We start from the raw sequence: 20,742 nt of genomic DNA, 5'->3' as shown, positions 1-20,742 counted from the left end.
CAATATAATGTGGCAGGCAACCCTTCTCCAGAAGCACCCACTGCTTACAGTCCTTTGCCCGTGTCCATTCCAGGACTCTATTCAATTGCACGGCATGATAATAACTGGGGATGTGTGGAAGTTGTTGTCCCCTCTGATGTTTCCTCCGAAATAATATGTCGTGTTTGAATCTAGGTGTGTTGCTGCCCCAAACAAAAGCTTGTATAAGATTCTGAACGTCCCGAAACTATTGGGAAGGAATGTGTATGGGGAGGGTTTGGAGAAAAAAACAATATTCTAGGCAGGGCATTCATTTTAACTACGTTAATTCTACCAAACCAAGATAGTCGTAGTTTCCTCCATTTTTTGAAATCTATGCGGAGCATTTTCAACAAGGGGCCAAAGTTTAGGGAGAATAATTTAGACAGGTCATTAGAAAGGAAAACCCCTAGGTACTTCAACTTATGGTCTTGCCAGGTGAAGGGGAAGGAGCACTTCAAACCCGAAACCACAGTAGAAGAGGTAGTCAAGTTCAGTGCAATAGAGTTGGAGTAATTAATCTTGAAATTAGAAAGGGCTCCGAACTTATCAAATTCCGACATCAGGTTAGGGAGTGAGGTGACCGGGTTCGAAATTAGCGCCAGTATATCATCCGCATATAGGACCAATTTGTATTCATTCCCTCTCACCTACAGACCAGAAATATTTTGATTGGCCCTTATGCTTCTAGCTAAAGCTTCCATGCACAGAACAAAAAGTAATGGGGATAGTGGACAGCCCTGTCTTGTGCCATTTGAAATAGTGAAGGGGTCTGATAAGGAGCCGTTAATTTTAATCCTGGCGGAAGGGGTAGCGTAGAGAGACAAGATTCTATGGAGACATGCATTGCCCAACCCCAGATGCTTCAAAATACCAAACAAGAAATCCCAGTCCACCCTATCAAATGCCTTTTCAGCATCAGTTGATAATAGGATCGAGGGGGACGTGGATTGGTTGGCATAGTGGATCATACTAAGTACCTTGGACGTGTTATCTCTGGCCTCGCGACCCAAGACAAAACCAGCCTGGTCTCCATGAATCAAGTCCGGCAACAAAAGCTTAAGATGGTTTGCAACCAATTTAGCGAAAAGTTTTATATCTATATTCAGCAGCGAAATCGGACGGTAACTAGAACAGAGACTGGGATCTTTACCTTCTTTAGGTAAAACTGTGACATGTGCTTCGAGGGATTGAGAGGAGAAATGCGACGTGTCAGAGATGGTATTGAAGGCTCTCGTAAGGAGAGGTGTTAGCTTCTCTTTCAAAGCCTTGTAGTAAGCAGTAGTAAACCTATCGGGGCCCGGGCTCTTACCATTGGGCGAGGAATCAGTGGCTTTCATGACCTCGTCAGAGAAGGGAGCATCTAAATTGTCTGCATCTTCTTTGGACAATGTTGGGAAGCTTAGGGATCTCAAATAGGAAGATATATCTGCTTGATGGGATAACTTATCCGCCCGCCCAGTCGGCCCTGAAAGATTATATAAAGTGGAATAATAATCCTGAAAGGTTTTAGCAATTCTAGCAGTCTCGTGTTGGGGTCGGCCCATGTCATCCTTAATCAAGTGAATAAAGGTAAGTGCACGTTGCTCACGAAGAGCTTTAGCTAGCAATTTCCCCGGTTTGTTGCCTCACTGGTAGTATCTGCTTTGGCACTTCCTGTAAGAAACTTTAACCCTGTCAGAGAGTAATTTATTCAAGTTGGCCCGAGCGGTCTCAAGATCAGAATAATGTTGAGGGGTTTGGGAATTCTTATGGAGGAGCTCTAGAGATTTAATCCTAGTTAGTAAGTCATCCCAGAGTTTTTCCCTCTGTTTTTTACGAACTGAGCCCAATTGGATACACACCCCTCTCAGGACGCATTTATGTGCCTCCCATACAGAGATTTTAGAAATATCTTCGTATCGTTAGTGCTAATGTAGGAATCTAAGGCCGATTCAAGTTGCGAGTGGCTAACCACGTCTTGCAACAAAGTATCATTAAAGCGCCATGACCATTGACGTCTTGTACTAGATAGAAGACGAATAGTTAGATTAACCGGGGCATGGTCAGACCAAACAATTTGCCCTATTGAAGAGTCAGAAATTAAGTGTAAATGTCGATGACTTATAAATAGATAGTCGATTCTGGAATATGTTTGATGGGGATGTGAATAAAAAGAAAAATCTACCTCAGAAGGGTGTGTCAGTCTCCAAGAGTCAATCAGCTGGTGGTCGAGCAGGGCACGTCGCACTCTCCTATACTCCTTCTCCGGTCGAAGGGCAGACTTCTTAGAGGTATCATGAAGGGGGTCGAGAGTCCAATTTAAATCACTCCCCAACACCACTACCCACTCAAGGAGAGGCTCAGCAGTTTCCAAAACTAAAGATAAAAAGGAAGGCTGCTTAGAATTGGGAGCGTAAACATTTAGAAAGGAAAAACGTTGGCCATGGATATCACATTTAACCAGCAGCCCCCTACCCTCAATCAGTCTATGGGAGGAAACATTAAGGACGGGTAGGTGACGAGCCAATAGAATGGCTACACCCAGCGCCTTTCCGGAAGGATTGCTAGTCATAAAAATATGGGGGTAATAATGACATTTAAGCGGCGGGACGTTGTCAATCCTGAAGTGTGTTTCTTGAAGAAGGGCAACGTCCACCCTCTCGTCTCTAAGCCATTTGAGGAGTTTGGATCTCTTTCCAGGAATATTCAGGCCTTTTACGTTAAGGGTAGTTACACGTAGATCATCTGGACCCATTGTGACTGAAGCTGCACCCAATTAGTAATAAACATCTCTACCACAGAATTATAGAGGGGAGAAAGAGGAGTACTAAGAGAGGACAGTAGCTTGGAAAGGAAATTAGAAAAAATAGAAGAGGAAAGTGCAGTGTGGAAAAATACACTGCAAAATGCATCAATAATAAGCTTTGTGAATAACAATATGAAAAAGAGAACTGCTGCAAAGGGGATGGAAGCGATAACCCGCCGCTTCCCAACCCAGGAGGATAGGGGATGCAGCATGGTGGGGGTCCAAACGGGGGGCCAGGGACGGCGACCACCCACAATTCAAAAATTTGCTCTATGAATTTTTTTTTTTATACCTAGGAATAATAATGAGCATCATATGAAATACGAAAATGAGAAATCTAAATATTGCGAAGAAACGCAATCAAAAGCATATAAGATGCAGCTCGAATACGTTTCAACCACAACGCAACAATTATAGCTAGAAACCACCTGACCGAAGGAACCTAAACATAACAGATCACATATTTTAGAAGCATGAATTAGCACGTAAATCAGGGGTGGGGAACCTTTTTTCTACCGAGGGCCATTTGGATATTTATAAAATCCTTCGGGGGCCATCCAAAAATGGGTGTGGCTAGTTAAAATTAGGGATGTGCACTTGAAATTTTTCGGGTTTTGTGTTTTGGTTTTGGGTTCGGTTCCGCGGCCGTGTTTTGGGTTCGAACGCGTGTGTTTTGGATTCGGGTGTTTTTTTCAAAAAAACCCTAAAAAACAGCTTAAATCATAGAATTTGGGGGTCATTTTGATCCCAAAGTATTATTAACCTCAAAAACCATAATTTCCACTCATTTTCAGTCTATTCTGAACACCTCACACCTCACAATATTATTTTTAGTCCTAAAATTTGCACCGAGGTCGCTGGATGACTAAGCTAAGCGACCCAAGTGGCCGACACAAACACCTGGCCCATCTAGGAGTGGCACTGCAGTGTCACGCAGGATGGCCCTTCCAAAAAACACTCCCCAAACAGCACATGACGCAAAGAAAAAAAGAGGCGCAATGAGGTAGCTGTGTGACTAAGCTCAACGACCCAAGTGGCCGACACAAACACCTGGCCCATCTAGGAGTGGCACTGCAGTGTCACGCAGGATGGCCCTTCCAAAAAACACTCCCCAAACAGCACATGACGCAAAGAAAAAAAGAGGCGCAATGAGGTAGCTGTGTGACTAAGCTCAACGACCCAAGTGGCCGACACAAACACCTGGCCCATCTAGGAGTGGCACTGCAGTGTCACGCAGGATGGCCCTTCCAAAAAACACTCCCCAAACAGCACATGACGCAAAGAAAAAAAGAGGCGCAATGAGGTTGCTGTGTGACTAAGCTCAACGACCCAAGTGGCCGACACAAACACCTGGCCCATCTAGGAGTGGCACTGCAGTGTCACGCAGGATGGCCCTTCCAAAAAGCACCCCCCAAACAGCACATGACGCAAAGAAAAAAAGAGGCGCAATGAGGTAGCTGTGTGAGTAAGCTAAGCGACCCTAGTGGCCGACACAAACACCTGGCCCATCTAGGAGTGGCACTGCAGTGTCACGCAGGCTGGCCCTTCAAAAAACACTCCCCAAACAGCACATGACGCAAAGAAAAAAAGAGGCGCAATGAGGTAGCTGTGTGAGTAAGCTAAGCGACCCTAGTGGCCGACACAAACACCTGGCCCATCTAGGAGTGGCACTGCAGTGTCACGCAGGATGGCCCTTCAAAAAAATACTCCCCAAACAGCACATGACGCAAAGAAAAATTAAAGAAAAAAGAGGTGCAAGATGGAATTGTCCTTGGGCCCTCCCACCCACCCTTATGTTGTATAAACAGGACATGCACACTTTAACCAACCCATCATTTCAGAGACAGGGTCTGCCACACGACTGTGAAGGAAATGACGGGTTGGTTTGGACCCCCACCAAAAAAGAAGCAATTAATCTCTCCTTGCACAAACTGGCTCTACAGAGGCAAGATGTCCACCTCATCATCATCCTCCGATATATCACCGTGTACATCCCCCTCCTCACAGATTATCAATTCGTCCCCACTGGAATCCACCATCTCAGCTCCCTGTGTACTTTGTGGAGGCAATTGCTGCTGGTCAATGTCTCCACGGAGGAATTGATTATAATTAATTTTAATGAACATCATCTTCTCCACATTTTCTGGAAGTAACCTCGTACGCCGATTGCTGACAAGGTGAGCGGCGGCACTAAACACTCTTTCGGAGTACACACTTGTGGGAGGGCAACTTAGGTAGAATAAAGCCAGTTTGTGCAAGGGCCTCCAAATTGCCTCTTTTTCCTGCCAGTATAAGTACGGACTGTCTGACGTGCCTACTTGGATGCGGTCACTCATATAATCCTCCACCATTCTTTCAATGGGGAGAGAATCATATGCAGTGCCAGTAGACAACATGTCCGTAATCGTTGGCAGGTCCTTCAGTCCGGACCAGATGTCTGCATCAGCAGTCGCTCCAGACTGCCCTGCATCACCGCCAGCGGGTGGGCTCGGAATTCTGAGCCTTTTCCTTGCACCCCCAGTTGCGGGAGAATGTGAAGGAGGAGATGTTGACAGGTCGCGTTCCGCTTGACTTGACAATTTTCTCACCAGCAGGTCTTTGAACCCCAGCAGACTTGTGTCTGCCGGAAAGAGAGATCCAAGGTAGGTTTTAAATCTAGGATCGAGCACGGTGGCCAAAATGTAGTGCTCTGATTTCAACAGATTGACCACCCGTGAATCCTTGTTAAGCGAATTAAGGGCTCCATCCACAAGTCCCACATGCCTAGCGGAATCGCTCTGTGTTAGCTCCTCCTTCAATGTCTCCAGCTTCTTCTGCAAAAGCCTGATGAGGGGAATGACCTGACTCAGGCTGGCAGTGTCTGAACTGACTTCACGTGTGGCAAGTTCAAAAGGTTGCAGAACCTTGCACAACGTTGAAATCATTCTCCACTGCGCTTGAGACAGGTGCATTCCACCTCCTATATCGTGCTCAGTTGTATAGGCTTGAATGGCCTTTTGCTGCTCCTCCAACCTCTAAAGCATATAGAGGGTTGAATTCCACCTCGTTACCACTTCTTGCTTCAGATGATGGCAGGGCAGGTTCAGGCGTTTTTGGTGTTGCTCCAGTCTTCTGTACGTGGTGCCTGTACGCCGAAAGTGTCCCGCAATTCTTCTGGCCACCGACAGCATCTCTTGCACGCCCCTCTCGTTTTTTAAATAATTCTGCACCACCAAATTCAAGGTATGTGCAAAACATGGGACGTGCTGGAATTTGCTCAGATTTAATGCACACACAATATTGCTGGCGTTGTCCGATGCCACAAATCCACAGGAGAGTCCAATTGGGGTAAGCCATTCCGCGATGATCTTCCTCAGTTGCCGTAAGAGGTTTTCAGCTGTGTGCGTATTCTGGAAACCGGTGATACAAAGCGTAGCCTGCCTAGGAAAGAGTTGGCGTTTGCGAGATGCTGCTACTGGTGCCGCCGCTGCTGTTCTTGCGGCGGGAGTCCATACATCTACCCAGTGGGCTGTCACAGTCATATAGTCCTGACCCTGCCCTGCTCCACTTGTCCACATGTCCGTGGTTAAGTGGACATTGGGTACAGCTGCATTTTTTAGGACACTGGTGAGTCTTTTTCTGAGGTCTGTGTACATTTTCGGTATCGCCTGCCTAGAGAAATGGAACCTAGATGGTATTTGGTACCGGGGACACAGTACCTCCAACAAGTCTCTAGTTGGCTCTGCAGTAATGATGGATACCGGAACCACGTTTCTCACCACCCAGGATGCCAAGGCCTCAGTTATCCGCTTTGCAGCAGGATGACTGCTGTGATATTTCATCTTCCTCGCAAAGGACTGTTGGACAGTCAATTGCTTGGTGGAAGTAGTAAAAGTGGTCTTACGACTTCCCCTCTGGGATGACCATCGACTCCCAGCAGCAACAACAGCAGCGCCAGCAGCAGTAGGCGTTACACGCAAGGATGCATCGGAGGAATCCCAGGCAGGATAGGACTCGTCAGAATTGCCAGTGACATGGCCTGCAGGACTATTGGCATTCCTGGGGAAGGAGGAAATTGACACTGAGGGAGTTGGTGGGGTGGTTTGCGTGAGCTTGGTTACAAGAGGAAGGGATTTACTGGTCAGTGGACTGCTTTCGCTGTCGCCCAAAGTTTTTGAACTTGTCACTGACTTATTATGAATGCGCTGCAGGTGACGTATAAGGGAGGATGTTCCGAGGTGGTTAACGTCCTTACCCCTACTTATTACAGCTTGACAAAGGCAACACACGGCTTGACAAATGTTGTCCGCATTTCTGTTGAAATACTTCCACACCGAAGAGCTGATTTTTTTGGTATTTTCACCAGGCATGTCAATGGCCATATTCCTCCCACGGACAACAGGTGTCTCCCCGGGTGCCTGACTTAAACAAACCACCTCACCATCAGAATCCTCCTTGTCAATTTCCTCCCCAGCGCCAGCAACACCCATATCCTCCTCATCCTGGTGTACTTCAACACTGACATCTTCAATCTGACTATCAGGAACTGGACTGCGGGTGCTCCTTCCAGCACTTGCAGGGGGCGTGCAAATGGTGGAAGGCGCATGCTCTTCACGTCCAGTGTTGGGAAGGTCAGGCATCGCAACTGACACAATTGGACTCTCCTTGTGGATTTGGGATTTCGAAGAACGCACAGTTCTTTGCTGTGCTTTTGCCAGCTTGAGTCTTTTCATTTTTCTAGCGAGAGGCTGAGTGCTTCCATCCTCATGTGAAGCTGAACCACTAGCCATGAACATAGGCCAGGGCCTCAGCCGTTCCTTGCCACTCCGTGTGGTAAATGGCATATTGGCAAGTTTACGCTTCTCTTCTCCGACAATTTTATTTTAGATTTTTGAGTCCTTTTTTTACTGATATTTGGTGTTTTGGATTTTACATGCTCTGTACTATGACATTGGGCATCGGCCTTGGCAGACGACGTTGATGGAATTTCATCGTCTCGGCCATGACTAGTGGCAGCAGCTTCAGCACGAGGTGGAAGTGGATCTTGATCTTTTCCTATTTTTGGAACCTCAACATTTTTGTTCTCCATATTTTAATAGGCACAACTAAAAGGCACCTCAGGTAAACAATGGAGATGGATGGATACTAGTATACTTATGGATGACGAGCGACTGCCGACACAGAGGTAGCTACAGCCGTGGACTACCGTACTGTGTCTGCTGCTAATATAGACTGGATGATAATGAGATAAAATTAAAATATATATATATATCACACTAGTACTGCAGCCGGACAGGTATATATTATGTAATGACGGACCTGCTGGACACTGTCTGTCAGCACTGCAGACTCCTAAAGTAAGCTACTAGTATCAAGAAGATAGAAAAAAAAAAAAAACCACGGGTAGGTGGTATACAATTATGGATGGACGAGCGACTGCCGACACAGAGGTAGCTACAGCCGTGGACTACCGTACTGTGTCTGCTGCTAATATAGACTGGATGATAATGAGATAAAATTAAAATATATATATATCACACTAGTACTGCAGCCGGACAGGTATATATTATGTAATGACGGACCTGCTGGACACTGTCTGCAGAATGCGTTTATAAAAACACCACACGACGAGTGTTTAACTTTTTCAGGCAGACAATCACAATATACTGGTGGTCAGCAGACAATCACAATATACTGGTGGTCAGTGGTCACTGGTCAGTCACACTGGCACTCTGGCAGCAAAAGTGTGCACTGTACTTAAAATATGTACTCCTGCTATAACTGCTCCCCAGTCTCCCCCACAATTAAGCTGTGTGAGCAGTGAGCACTCAGCACAGTCAGATAATGATATACAGTATTACATATGATGCAGCACACTGGGCTGAGCACAGATATGGTATGTGACTGTGTCACACTGTGTATCGTTTTTTTTCAGGCAGAGAACGGATTAATTAAACTGGTGGTGGTCACTGGTCACTGGTCACACTATCAGCAAGTAGTACTCTGTCCTAAGCAGACAATCACAATATACTGGTGGTCAGTGTGGTCACTGGTCAGTCACACTGGCAGTGTGGCACTCTGGCAGCAAAAGTGTGCACTGTACTTAAAATATATTATTTATGTACTCCTGCTCTAACTGCTCCCCAGTCTCCCCCACAATTAAGCTGTGTGAGCAGTGAGCACTCAGCACAGTCAGATATACAGTATTACATATGATGATGCAGCACACTGAGGCTGAGCACAGATATGGTATGTGACTGTGTCACACTGTGTATCGTTTTTTTTCAGGCAGAGAACGGATTAATTAAACTGGTGGTCAATGGTCACTGGTCACACTATCAGCAAGTAGTAGTACTCCAGTCCTAATATGCTCCCCAAAATTAGTAAATAGTGTCTCTAACTCTCTACTCTCTTCTCTATAAACGGAGAGGACGCCAGCCACGTCCTCTCCCTATCAATCTCAATGCACGTGTGAAAATGGCGGCGACGCGCGGCTCCTTATATAGAATCCGAGTCTCGCGATAGAATCCGAGCCTCGCGAGAATCCGACAGCGGGATGATGACGTTCGGGCGCGCTCGGGTTAACCGAGCAAGGCGGGAAGATCCGAGTCTGCCTCGGACCCGTGTAAAAAGGCTGAAGTTCGGGGGGGTTCGGATTCCGAGGAACCGAACCCGCTCATCACTAGTTAAAATGGGACGTGATACACATATGCCCCCAATAGTGCAGTGCCAGATCCACAATTGCCCCCACAGTGCCAGGTATACAAATGCCCCTCACAGTGCCAGGTATACAAATGCCCCCACAGTGCCAAGTATACAAATGCCCCTCACAGTGCCAGGTATACAGATGTCCCCACAGTGCCAGGTATACAGATGCCCCCACAGTGCCAGGTATACAGATGCCCCCACAGTGCCAGGTATACAGATGCCCCTCACAATGCCAGGTATACAGATGCCCCTCACAGTGCCAGGTATACAAATGCCCCCACAGTGCCAAGTATACAAATGCCCCTCACAGTGCCAGGTGTACAAATGCCCCTCACAGTGCCAGGTATACAGATGTCCCCACAGTGCCAGGTATACAGATGCCCCCACAGTGCCAGGTATACAGATGCCCCCCCACAGTGCCAGGTATACAGATGCCCCCACAGTGCCAGGTATACAGATGCCCCTCACAGTGCCAGGTATACAAATGCCCCTCACAGTGCCAGGTATACAGATGCCCCCACAGTGCCAGGTATACAAATGCCCCCACAGTGCCAGGTATACAGATGCCCCTCATAGTGCCAGGTATACAGATGCCCCTCACAGTGCCAGGTATACAGATGCCCCCACAGTGCCAGGTATACAAATGCCCCTCACAGTGCCAGGTATACAGATGCCCCCACAGTGCCAGTTATATAGATGCCCCCACAGTGCCAGGTATACAGATGCCCCCCACAGTGCCAGGTATACAAATGCCCCCCACAGTGCCAGGTATACAGATGCCCCCCACAGTGCCAGGTATACAAATGCCCCCACAGTGCCAGGCATACAGATGCCCCCCACAGTGCCAGGTATACAGATGCCCCCCACAGTGCCAGGTATACAGATGCCCCCACAGTGCCCCCCCCCCCCCTTCCGTGCTATTTACCGCTCCTTTCGGCGGTACACGGAGGAGAGCGCGGCTATGTTGGGCGGCGGCGTGTAGGACTTGAAACCAGCCGCCGGTTCGAGAGCCAATCAGAGCTCGCGGACTGGCAGCCGCGGCTCCTGTTTGGCTGCCGGTCCGCGAGCTCTGATTGGCTCATGAACCGGCGGCTGGTTTCAAGTCCTACACGCCGCCGCTGCGCTCTCCTCCCTGTCCTGACACTGACAGCTGAGACACGCTGCCGCCGGACTGAGCGGCGGCGTGTCTCACTGGGAGAAGCGGGTGGGCCGGAGCAAACGGCTTTGCGGGCCTTATACGGCCCGCGGGCCGGAGGTTCCCCACCCCTGACGTAAATTAAGAGCAACATATGTGTCCGTGGATACAGGAACTATCACGTCAATACAGGCCGGAGAATCCAATCATGGAGGCCTCGAAGATTGTGAACTTGTAGGAGGGGTCTCCCGTCCTCGTGGGGAACGCACTTGCTGCCACATGTCCTCTGGAGGAGTCACGGTTGGAATAATAGGCTGATGATGGTAAGGGTCCCAATCAGGCAGCAGGATCGGTGGAATGCTGAGAGTCGTGAGGAAGGCCGGCAAATCAGGCGGTTTAGAGAGCACCGCTACCTTACCATTATGGGAAGCCCCATCTATATTTCAGTTCGAGTTTCCGAAGTGAGTCAGTAAGGGGTTTCAAGGCTCTACGTTGTTGTAGGGTTGACCACGCCAGGTCAGGGAATAATTGAATCTTGTCGCCTTGGAAATCAATGTTATCCAGTTGACGGGCCTTTCTCAGTATCTCCTCCTTTTGGGCATAATAATTAGAGATGTGCACCGGAAATTTTTCGGGTTTTTGGTTTTGGATTCGGTTCCGCGGCCGTGTTTTGGATTCGGACGCGTTTTGCCAAAACCTCCCTGAAATTTTTTTGTCGGATTCGGGTGTGTTTTGGATTCGGGTGTTTTCTTTACAAAAAACCCTCAAAAACAGCTTAAATCATAGAATTTGGGGGTCATTGTGATCCCATAGTATTATTAACCTCAATAACCATAATTTACACTCATTTTCAGTCTATTCTGAACACCACACCTCACAATATTATTTTTAGTCCTAAAATTTGCGCCGAGGTCGCTGGATGGCTAAGCTAAGCGACACAAGTGGCCGACACAAACACCTGGCCCATCTAGGAGTGGCACTGCAGTGTCAGGCAGGATGGCACTTCAAAAAAATAGTCCCCAAACAGCACATGATGCAAAGAAAAAAAGAGGTGCACCAAGGTCGCTGTGTGACTAAGCTAAGCGACACAAGTGGCCAACACAAACACCTGGCCCATCTAGGAGCGGCACTGCAGTGTCAGACAGGATGGCACTTCAAAAAATAGTCCCCAAACAGCACATGATGCAAAGAAAAAAAGAGGCGCACCAAGGTCGCTGTGTGACTAAGCTAAGCGACACAAGTGGCCGACAAAACACCTGGCCCATCTAGGAGTGGCACTGCAGTGTCAGACAGGATGGCACTTCAAAAAAATTGTCCCCAAACAGCACATGATGCAAAGAAAAAAAGAGGCGCACCAAGGTCGCTGTGTGACTAAGCTAAGCGACACAAGTGGCCGACACAAACACCTGGCCCATCTAGGAGTGGCACTGCAGTGTCAGACAGGATGGCACTTAAAAAAATAGTCCCCAAACGGCACATGATGCAAAGACAAATGAAAGAAAAAAGAGGTGCAAGATGGAATTGTCCTTGGGCCCTCCCACCCACCCTTATGTTGTATAAACAGGACATGCACATGGTCACTGTCAGCAAACTGCAAAACTAAAATGCACCACAGGTATAGAATCTAGATGGATAGTATACTTGACGACACAGAGGTAGGTAGAGCAGTGGCCTTCCGTACCGTACTGCTATATATACTGGTGGTCACTGTCAGCAAACTGCAAACCTAAAATGCACCACAGGTATAGAATCTAGATGGATAGTATACTTGACGACACAGAGGTAGGTAGAGCAGTGGCCTTCCGTACCGTACTGCTATATATACTGGTGGTCACTGTCAGCAAACTGCAAAACTAAAATGCACCACAGGTATAGAATCTAGATGGATAGTATACTTGACGACACAGAGGTAGGTAGAGCAGTGGCCTTCCGTACCGTACTGCTATATATACTGGTGGTCACTGTCAGCAAACTGCAAAATTAAAATGCACCACAGGTATAGAATCTAGATGGATAGTATACTTGACGACACAGAGGTAGGTAGAGCAGTGGCCTTCCGTACCATACTGCTATATATACTGGTGGTCACTGTCAGCAAACTGCAAAACTAAAATGCACCACAGGTATAGAATCTAGATGGATAGTATACTTGACGACACAGAGGTAGGTAGAGCAGTGGCCTTCCGTACCGTACTGCTATATATACTGGTGGTCACTGTCAGCAAACTGCAAAATTAAAATGCACCACAGGTATAGAATCTAGATGGATAGTATACTTGACGACACAGAGGTAGGTAGAGCAGTGGCCTTCCGTACCATACTGCTATATATACTGGTGGTCACTGTCAGCAAACTGCAAAACTAAAATGCACCACAGGTATAGAATCTAGATGGATAGTATACTTGACGACACAGAGGTAGGTAGAGCAGTGGCCTTCCGTACCGTACTGCTATATATACTGGTGGTCACTGTCAGCAAAACTCTGCACTGTACTCCTCCTATATAATACTGCTGGTCCCCAGTCCCCACAATAAAGCAGTGTGAGCACAGATATATGCAGCACACTGAGCACAGATATGGAGCGTTTTTCAGGCAGACAACGGATAAAACTGGTGGTCACTGATCAGTAAAACTCTGCACTGTACGCCTCCTATATAATACAGCTGCTCCCCAGTCCCCACAATAAAGCAGTGTGAGTACAGATATATGCAGCACACTGAGCACAGATATGGAGCGTTTTTCAGGCAGAGAACTGATAAAACTGGTGGTCACTGATCAGCAAAACTCTGCATTGTACTCCTCCTATATAATACAGCTGCTCTCCAGTCCCCACAATTAAGCAATAAGCACAAATATTTGCAGCAACATTAATAAACGGAGAGGACGCCAGCCACGTCCTCTCCCTAACATTTCCAATGCACGAGTGAAAATGGCGGCGACGCGCGGCTCCTTATATAGAATCCGAATCTCGCGAGAATCCGACAGCGGGATGATGACGTTCGGGCGCGCTCGGGTTAACCGAGCCATACAGGAGAATCCGAGTATGCCTCGGACCTGTGTAAAATGGGTGAAGTTCGGGGGGGTTCGGTTTCCGAGGAACCGAACCCGCTCATCACTAATAATAATGGAGCCTACAGATCACGTCCCTCGGCCTGTCCGATGGTATGCCACGAGGTCGAAGAGCACGATGCGCTCTCTCGAACATTATGTCTCCATTTGGATCCAAATCAATAAGCTCTCCAAATTTCGTTGTTAGTACATTCGTCAGATCAGCCTGTTGGACACTTTCCGGGAGTCCCCTGACCCGGATATTATTCCGCCTCCCACGGTTTTCCATATCTTCAACACAGGATTAAAGGAAGGCAATATCACTCCTCTGATGGGAAATCACCTCTTGAAAATTAGTTAAAGAAGCAAAGCTAGATGTCTCATGTCGTTCCAAGACGTCGACGCGAGTCGCGACCTGTGATATGTCTTGTTGCAACGCAGTCACCTCCCGTTTGATGGTAGACAGTAGGCGGGTTTCTAATGCTGAGAAATCTTGCTTCGTGGGAAGTGATTTGACATGAGAAAGAATCTCACTAATATCAGTTGTCAAGGAGGCGGACAATGAAGGTTGTGGGGTCGGAGGAGCCGACATGTCCTCCACCGGCGTACTGAGAATTGGGGAGTCAGGGACCTGTTATGGGTGCCGTCAAGAACTGACGTAGATCTGAGGTACGGCGGACCGCAGAGTTTGGAGTCTCGTCTGGCTTGGTCTTGGCCTTATTTTTCTTCGTGCCTCTCCCCATGAGATCGGTTTATTAGGAAAGGTGGTATAATGTGTAACATTTACATATCCCAGGTAGCATAAAAACGCGTGGATCATCGCCGTGCAGTAGCCCCCCACGTGGCTTTAAGGAAACATCAGGCCAGCAGCAACATCGTTCAAGCGACTACCAGAGGTCTTCACATGATTATGTGCGGAGCTGCGGTTTGCGTCCGCAGCGAACTTCAGAAAAAAGATGCAGGCTCTATCAGCCGGATGGCCGACTCCAGCCGGAGGCAGCCGTGAATTTGTTGTAACTAGAAAGCAGATACACCAGCAGCCGCTTAGGGGCCGGGCCCCGTTCTCCAATTAACTTGCGCAGTCACAGGCCGTCTGGCCGATAGTAAGTGGTTCAGGAGTAGGGGAGGCAACTGTCGACACCAGGAGCCGGTTTGAATATTGCGGCCCGCAAATGCACTCAGTATAGAGGAGCCCGTAGACTACGTGGGGTAGCGGGGGCCAGCAGTCATGGCGGGGCTCTAGGGCATGAGGGTAGCAATAGAGAGGTGCCTTACCAGGGTAAATATGCAGAAGGAGTGGGGCTGATACACTGTCTCCCTGTCTGGGAGCACTGCTCCGTGTTGTCCACTTCACCCGTCGCTTGAGATCCCCAGGTGGCGTGTCACTGAGCGCCGAGCTCAGGCACGAGCTCCGAGCCCGGAGCAAGTCCTCCTTCACAAACGGCCACCGGGCGCCGCTCTCCTCTGTCTCACCTCCGACGGCTCCGGCTGGCCGGGGACAGAACGCGGCCGCCGGTCTCCAGAAGCTGCCGTATGCAGCACTCAGCAGCCGCTCTGTCACCAGGAGGTAGGGGGGAGATCCGCGGCCCAGCACCACTGGTCCTGGAAGGCCTTCCGGTCAGGGGGGAAAAATTGAGGTCCCGTCTGGGATGCACCCGCAGGCCGCAATCCGTGGGAGCTCCAAAAGGTGCTCCCAGTTTCCGCTGCACTTGCAGGGGCACTTCAGGGGGGTCGGTAGGGATCCGGGATCAATTTAGCTGGAAGCAGGGACAGCAAAGGCCTATAAAGCAGGGTTAATAAGGCTTCCAGCTGCAGGAGCCCATGCGATGCAAGCCTGCTGCCTTCAGCCTCCAGGCCACGCCCCCGAACAGCCTGATTCTATCGCACTGTAGGAGTAAGTCCTGGGCTTTGCACAGGCTGCACAGACTGGAAAAAACATTAGATGGTGAGTGTGATGCAAATGGTTTTGTAGGAGTCTGCTGACTGGTGAAATTTTCGCACGGCGTACTCATGCATTTGTACACTTGCACGGGGCGGGTTTTCACTCTGTCTGGGTGGCGGCGACTATCTGATCGCAGACCTCTGCAAAATCGCATAGGAGCAATCAGGTCTGATTCAGGCCCCTAGAGTAGTATGCAAACCTGATTTGCGTACTACTCTGATGGCGGGTGTACTGCACATGTGTAGAACGGACCCTGCCTTGTCACTGGCACTGTCCCCAAGGTGCAGCCGTTTGGAGAGTGGAGCTGGGGTGGCAAATGGGATCATTGTACCAAACAGGGTATCACCTCGGTATTGTGTCTGTGTCTTCCGAAGCAGAATTCTTGGCCCCGGAAGCCTGAGTAGTCCAGCCATACTGAGTAACCTAGATTACTTAGATGACAGATGTGATCAGTGATAAGTGATCTCAGATGCTGCGTCTCCGTATGCAGCAGCAGATCACAGAAGCTGTCAGGAGGTGGCTATTTATGCAAGACGCTTCCTGCGATATTAGCATATTTTTTGCATCGCTGCTGCCTCCAAAGACCGCAAACTGCACCCATCTGTGAATCACCCCTTTAATGAGGCACTGAGAATTGGAAAATAAAGGGCGGGATGTATTAAGATACATTGCCGCCCCTCGCCACTTATCGCAGCGATGTTGATCGCATATGTACTAACATATGTGATCAAAATCGCAATGCGGTGACGGAGGCCCCCTGCGATACCTGTGAGGTGGTCTGCGGGGGGGTCTCCGTCACCTCCCAGGGGTCTCCACACTCCCCCCACACCGGGAAGCAGCAGCAGGCTGCCCCCGGCGCCTCCTCCTCCCCCTGCAGCCGGAAGGACCTCCGGCTGCGTTGCTAGTGGGAGGAGGGGATTACCTTCCGGGTCCAGGGCAGCCTGGAGGAAGGTATGCCGGGGGGAGGCATCTCTGGTGGAGGCGGCCGGTTGCGCCGGTCCTGGACGGTTAAAAACCGGCGGTAGGGTCTTAGTAAATTTAAAAATGCGGTAAAACACCCATTTCTCTGACGTCCTAGTGGATGCTGGGAACTCCGTAAGGACCATGGGGAATAGCGGCTCCGCAGGAGACTGGGCACAAAAGTAAAGCTTTAGGACTACATGGTGTGCACTGGCTCCTCCCCCTATGACCCTCCTCCAAGCCTCAGTTAGATTTTTGTGCCCGGCCGAGAAGGGTGCACACTAGGGGCTCTCCTGAGCTTCTTAGTGAAAGTTTAGTTTTAGGTTTTTTATTTTCAGTGAGACCTGCTGGCAACAGGCTCACTGCATCGAGGGACTAAGGGGAGAAGAAGCGAACTCACCTGCGTGCAGAGTGGATTGGGCTTCTTAGGCTACTGGACACCATTAGCTCCAGAGGGACCGAACACAGGCCCAGCCTCGGAGCTCGGTCCCGGAGCCGCGCCGCCGGCCCCCTTACAGAGCCAGAAGCAAGAAGAGGTCCGGAAAAATCGGCGGCAGAAGACGTCCTGTCTTCACCAAGGTAGCGCACAGCACTGCAGCTGTGCGCCATTGCTCCTCAGCACACTTCACACTTCGGTCACTGAGGGTGCAGGGCGCTAGGGGGGGGCGCCCTGAGCAGCAATAAAAACACCTTAGCTGGCGAAAATACATCCCATATAGCCCCCAGGGCTATATGGATGAATTTTAACCCCTGCCAGATTCCACAGAAAAACGGGAGAAAAGGCCGCCGAGAAGGGGGCGGAGCCTATCTCCTTAGCACACTGGCGCCATTTTCTCTCACAGCTCCGTTGGAGGGAAGCTCCCTGGCTCTCCCCTGCAGTTACTACACTACAGAAAGGGGTTAAAAAAGAGAGGGGGGCACTAATTAGGCGCAGTATAACAATACAGCAGCTATAAGGGGAAAAACACTTATATAAGGTTATCCCTGTATATATATATAGCGCTCTGGTGTGTGCTGGCATACTCTCCCTCTGTCTCCCCAAAGGGCTAGTGGGGTCCTGTCCTCTATCAGAGCATTCCCTGTGTGTGTGCTGTGTGTCGGTACGTTGTGTCGACATGTATGAGGAGGAAAATGAGGTGGAGGCGGAGCAATTGCCTGTAACAGAGATGTCACCCCCTAGGGAGTCGACACCTGAGTGGATGAGCTTATGGAAGGAATTATGTGACAGTGTCAGCTCTTTACAAAAGATTGATGACATGAGACAGCCGGCGACTCAGCCTGTGCCTGTCCAGGTGTCTCAAAAGCCATCTGGGGCTCTAAAACGCCCGTTACCGCAGATGGCAGATACAGACGCCGACACGGATACTGACTCCAGTGTCGACGATTAAGAGACGAATGTGACTTCCAGTAGGGCCACACGTTACATGATTGAGGCTATGGAAAATGTTTTTACACATTTCTGATAATACCAGTAACACTAAAAAGGGTATTAGGTTGGGTGAGAAAAAACTGCCTGTAGTTTTTCCTGCATCTGAGGAATTAAATGAAGTGTGTGATGATGCGTGGGTTTCCCCCGATAAAAACTGTTAATTCCTAAAAAGTTATTAGCATCATACCCCTTCCCGCCAGAGGATAGGGCACGTTGGGAAACACCCCTTAGGGTGAATAAAGCGCTCACACGCTTGTCTAAACAGGTGGCACTACCGTCCCCGGATACGGCCGCCCTTAAGGAACCTGCTGACAGAAAGCAGTAAAATATCCTAAAATGTATATACACTCACACGGGTGTGATACTGCGACCAGCAATCGCCTCAGCCTGGATGTGCAGTGCTGGGGTGGCTTGGTCGGATTCCCTGACTGACAATATTGATACCCTAGATAGGGACAGTATATTACTAACTATAGAGCATTTAAAAGATGCTTTTCTATATATGCGTGATGCACAGAGGGATATTTGCCGACTGGCATCAAGAGTAAGTGCGCTGTCCATTTCTGCCAGAAGAGGGTTATGGACAAGACAGTGGTCAGGTGATGATGATTCCAAAAGGCATATGGAAGTATCGCCTTATAAAAGGGAGGAGTTATTTGGGGTAGGTCTAACAGACCTGGTGGCCACTGGAAAATCCACATTTTTACCCCAGGTAGCTTCTCAACCTAAGAAGACGCCGTATTATCAGGCGCAGTCCTTTCGGCCCCATAAGGACAAGCGGGCAAAAGGCGCCTCATTTCTGCCCCGTGGCAGAGGGAGAGGAAAAAGGCTGCAGCAAAAGCCCTCTCCCGCCTCCGCAAAGTCCTCAGCATGACGCTGGGGCTTTACAAGCGGTCTCAGGCACGGTGGGGGCACGTCTCAAGAAATTCGAGACGTCTCCCCCTCGCCGTTTCATAAAGTCTGCTTTACCGACGTCTCCCTCAGACAGGGAGACAGTATTGCAAGCCATTCACAGGCTGTATTCCCAGCAGGTGATAATCAAGGTACCCGTCCTGCAACAGGGAAAGGGGTACTATTCCACACTATTGTGGTACCGAAGCCGGACGGCTCGGTAAGACCATTTTTAAATCTAAAATCCTTGAACACTTACATACAAAGGTTCAAATTCAAGATGGAGTCACTCAGAGCAGTGATTGCAAACCTGGAAGAAGGGGACTATATGGTCTCTCTGGACATCAAAGATGCTTACCTACATGTCCCAATTTACCCTTCTCCAAGGGTACCTCAGGTTTGTGGTACAGAACTGTCACTATCAGTTTCAGACGCTGCCGATTGGATTGTCCACGGCACCCCGGGTCTTTACCAAGGTAATGGCCGAAATGATGATACTCCTTCGAAAGAAGGGAGTTTTTAGTTATCCCTTACTTGGACGATCTCCTGATAAGGGCAAGATCCAGGGAACAGTTGGAAGTCGGGGTAGCACTATCTCAGATAGTGCTGCGGCAGCACGGTTGGATTCTCAATATTCCAAAATCGCAGCTGATCCCGATGACACGCCTTCTATTCCTAGGGATGATCCTGGACACAGTCCGGAAAAAGGTGTTTTCTCCCGGAGGAGAAAGCCAGGGGGTTATCCGAACTAGTCAGAAACCTCCTAAAACCAGGCCAAGTGTCAGTGGTGCACAAGGGTCCTGGGAAAAATGGTGGTTTCCTACGAAGAAATTCCATTCGGCAGATTCCACGCAAGAACTTTCCAGTGGGACCTGCTGGACAAATGGTCCGGATCGCATCTTCAGATGCATCAGCGGATAACCCTGTCACCAAAGACAAGGGTGTCTCTCCTGTGGTGGTTGCAGAGTGCTCATCTTCTAGAGGGCCGCAGATTCGGCATTCAGGACTGGGTCCTGGTGACCACGGATGCCAGCCTGAGAGGCTGGGGAGCAGTCACACAGGGAAAAAATTTCCAGGGCTTGTGGTCAAGCCTGGAGACATCACTTCACATAAATATTTTGGAGCTAAGGGCCATTTACAATGCCCTAAACCAAGCAATACCTCTGCTTCAAGGTCAGCCGGTGCGGATCCTGTCGGACAATATCACGGCAGTCGCCCACGTAAACAGACAGGGCGGCACAAGAAGCAGGAGGGCAATGGCAGAAGCTGCAAGGATTTTTCGCTGGGCGGAAAATCATGTGATAGCACTGTAAGCAGTGTTCATTCCGGGAGTGGACAACTGGGAAGCAGACTTCCTCAGCAGGCACGACCTCCACCCGGGAGAGTGGGGACTTCACCCAGAAGTCTTCCACATGATTGTAAACCATTGGGAAAAACCAAAGGTGGACATGATGACGTCCCGCCTAAACAAAAAATTGGACAGGTATTGCGCCAGGTCAAGGGACCCTCAGGCAATAGCTGTGGACGCTCTGGTAACACCGTGGGTGTACCAGTCAGTGTATGTGTTCCCTCCTCTTCCTCTCATACCAAAAGTACTGAGAATTATAAGACGGAGGGGAGTAAGAACTATACTCGTGGCTCCGGTTTGGCCAAGAAGGACTTGGTACCCGGAACTTCAAGAGATGCTCACGGAGGACCCGTGGCCTCTACCTCTAAGAAGGGACCTGCTCCAGCAAGGACCCTGTCTATTCCAAGACTTACCGCGGCTGCGTTTGACGGCAGGGCGGTTGAACGCCGGATCCTGAAGGAAAAAGGCATTCCGGATGAAGTCATCCCTACCCTG

The sequence above is a fragment of the Pseudophryne corroboree genome, chromosome 2 (genome assembly GCF_028390025.1).
Source record: "Pseudophryne corroboree isolate aPseCor3 chromosome 2, aPseCor3.hap2, whole genome shotgun sequence".
Taxonomy (NCBI): domain Eukaryota; kingdom Metazoa; phylum Chordata; class Amphibia; order Anura; family Myobatrachidae; genus Pseudophryne; species Pseudophryne corroboree.
This window is presented reverse-complemented; position numbering follows the sequence as displayed.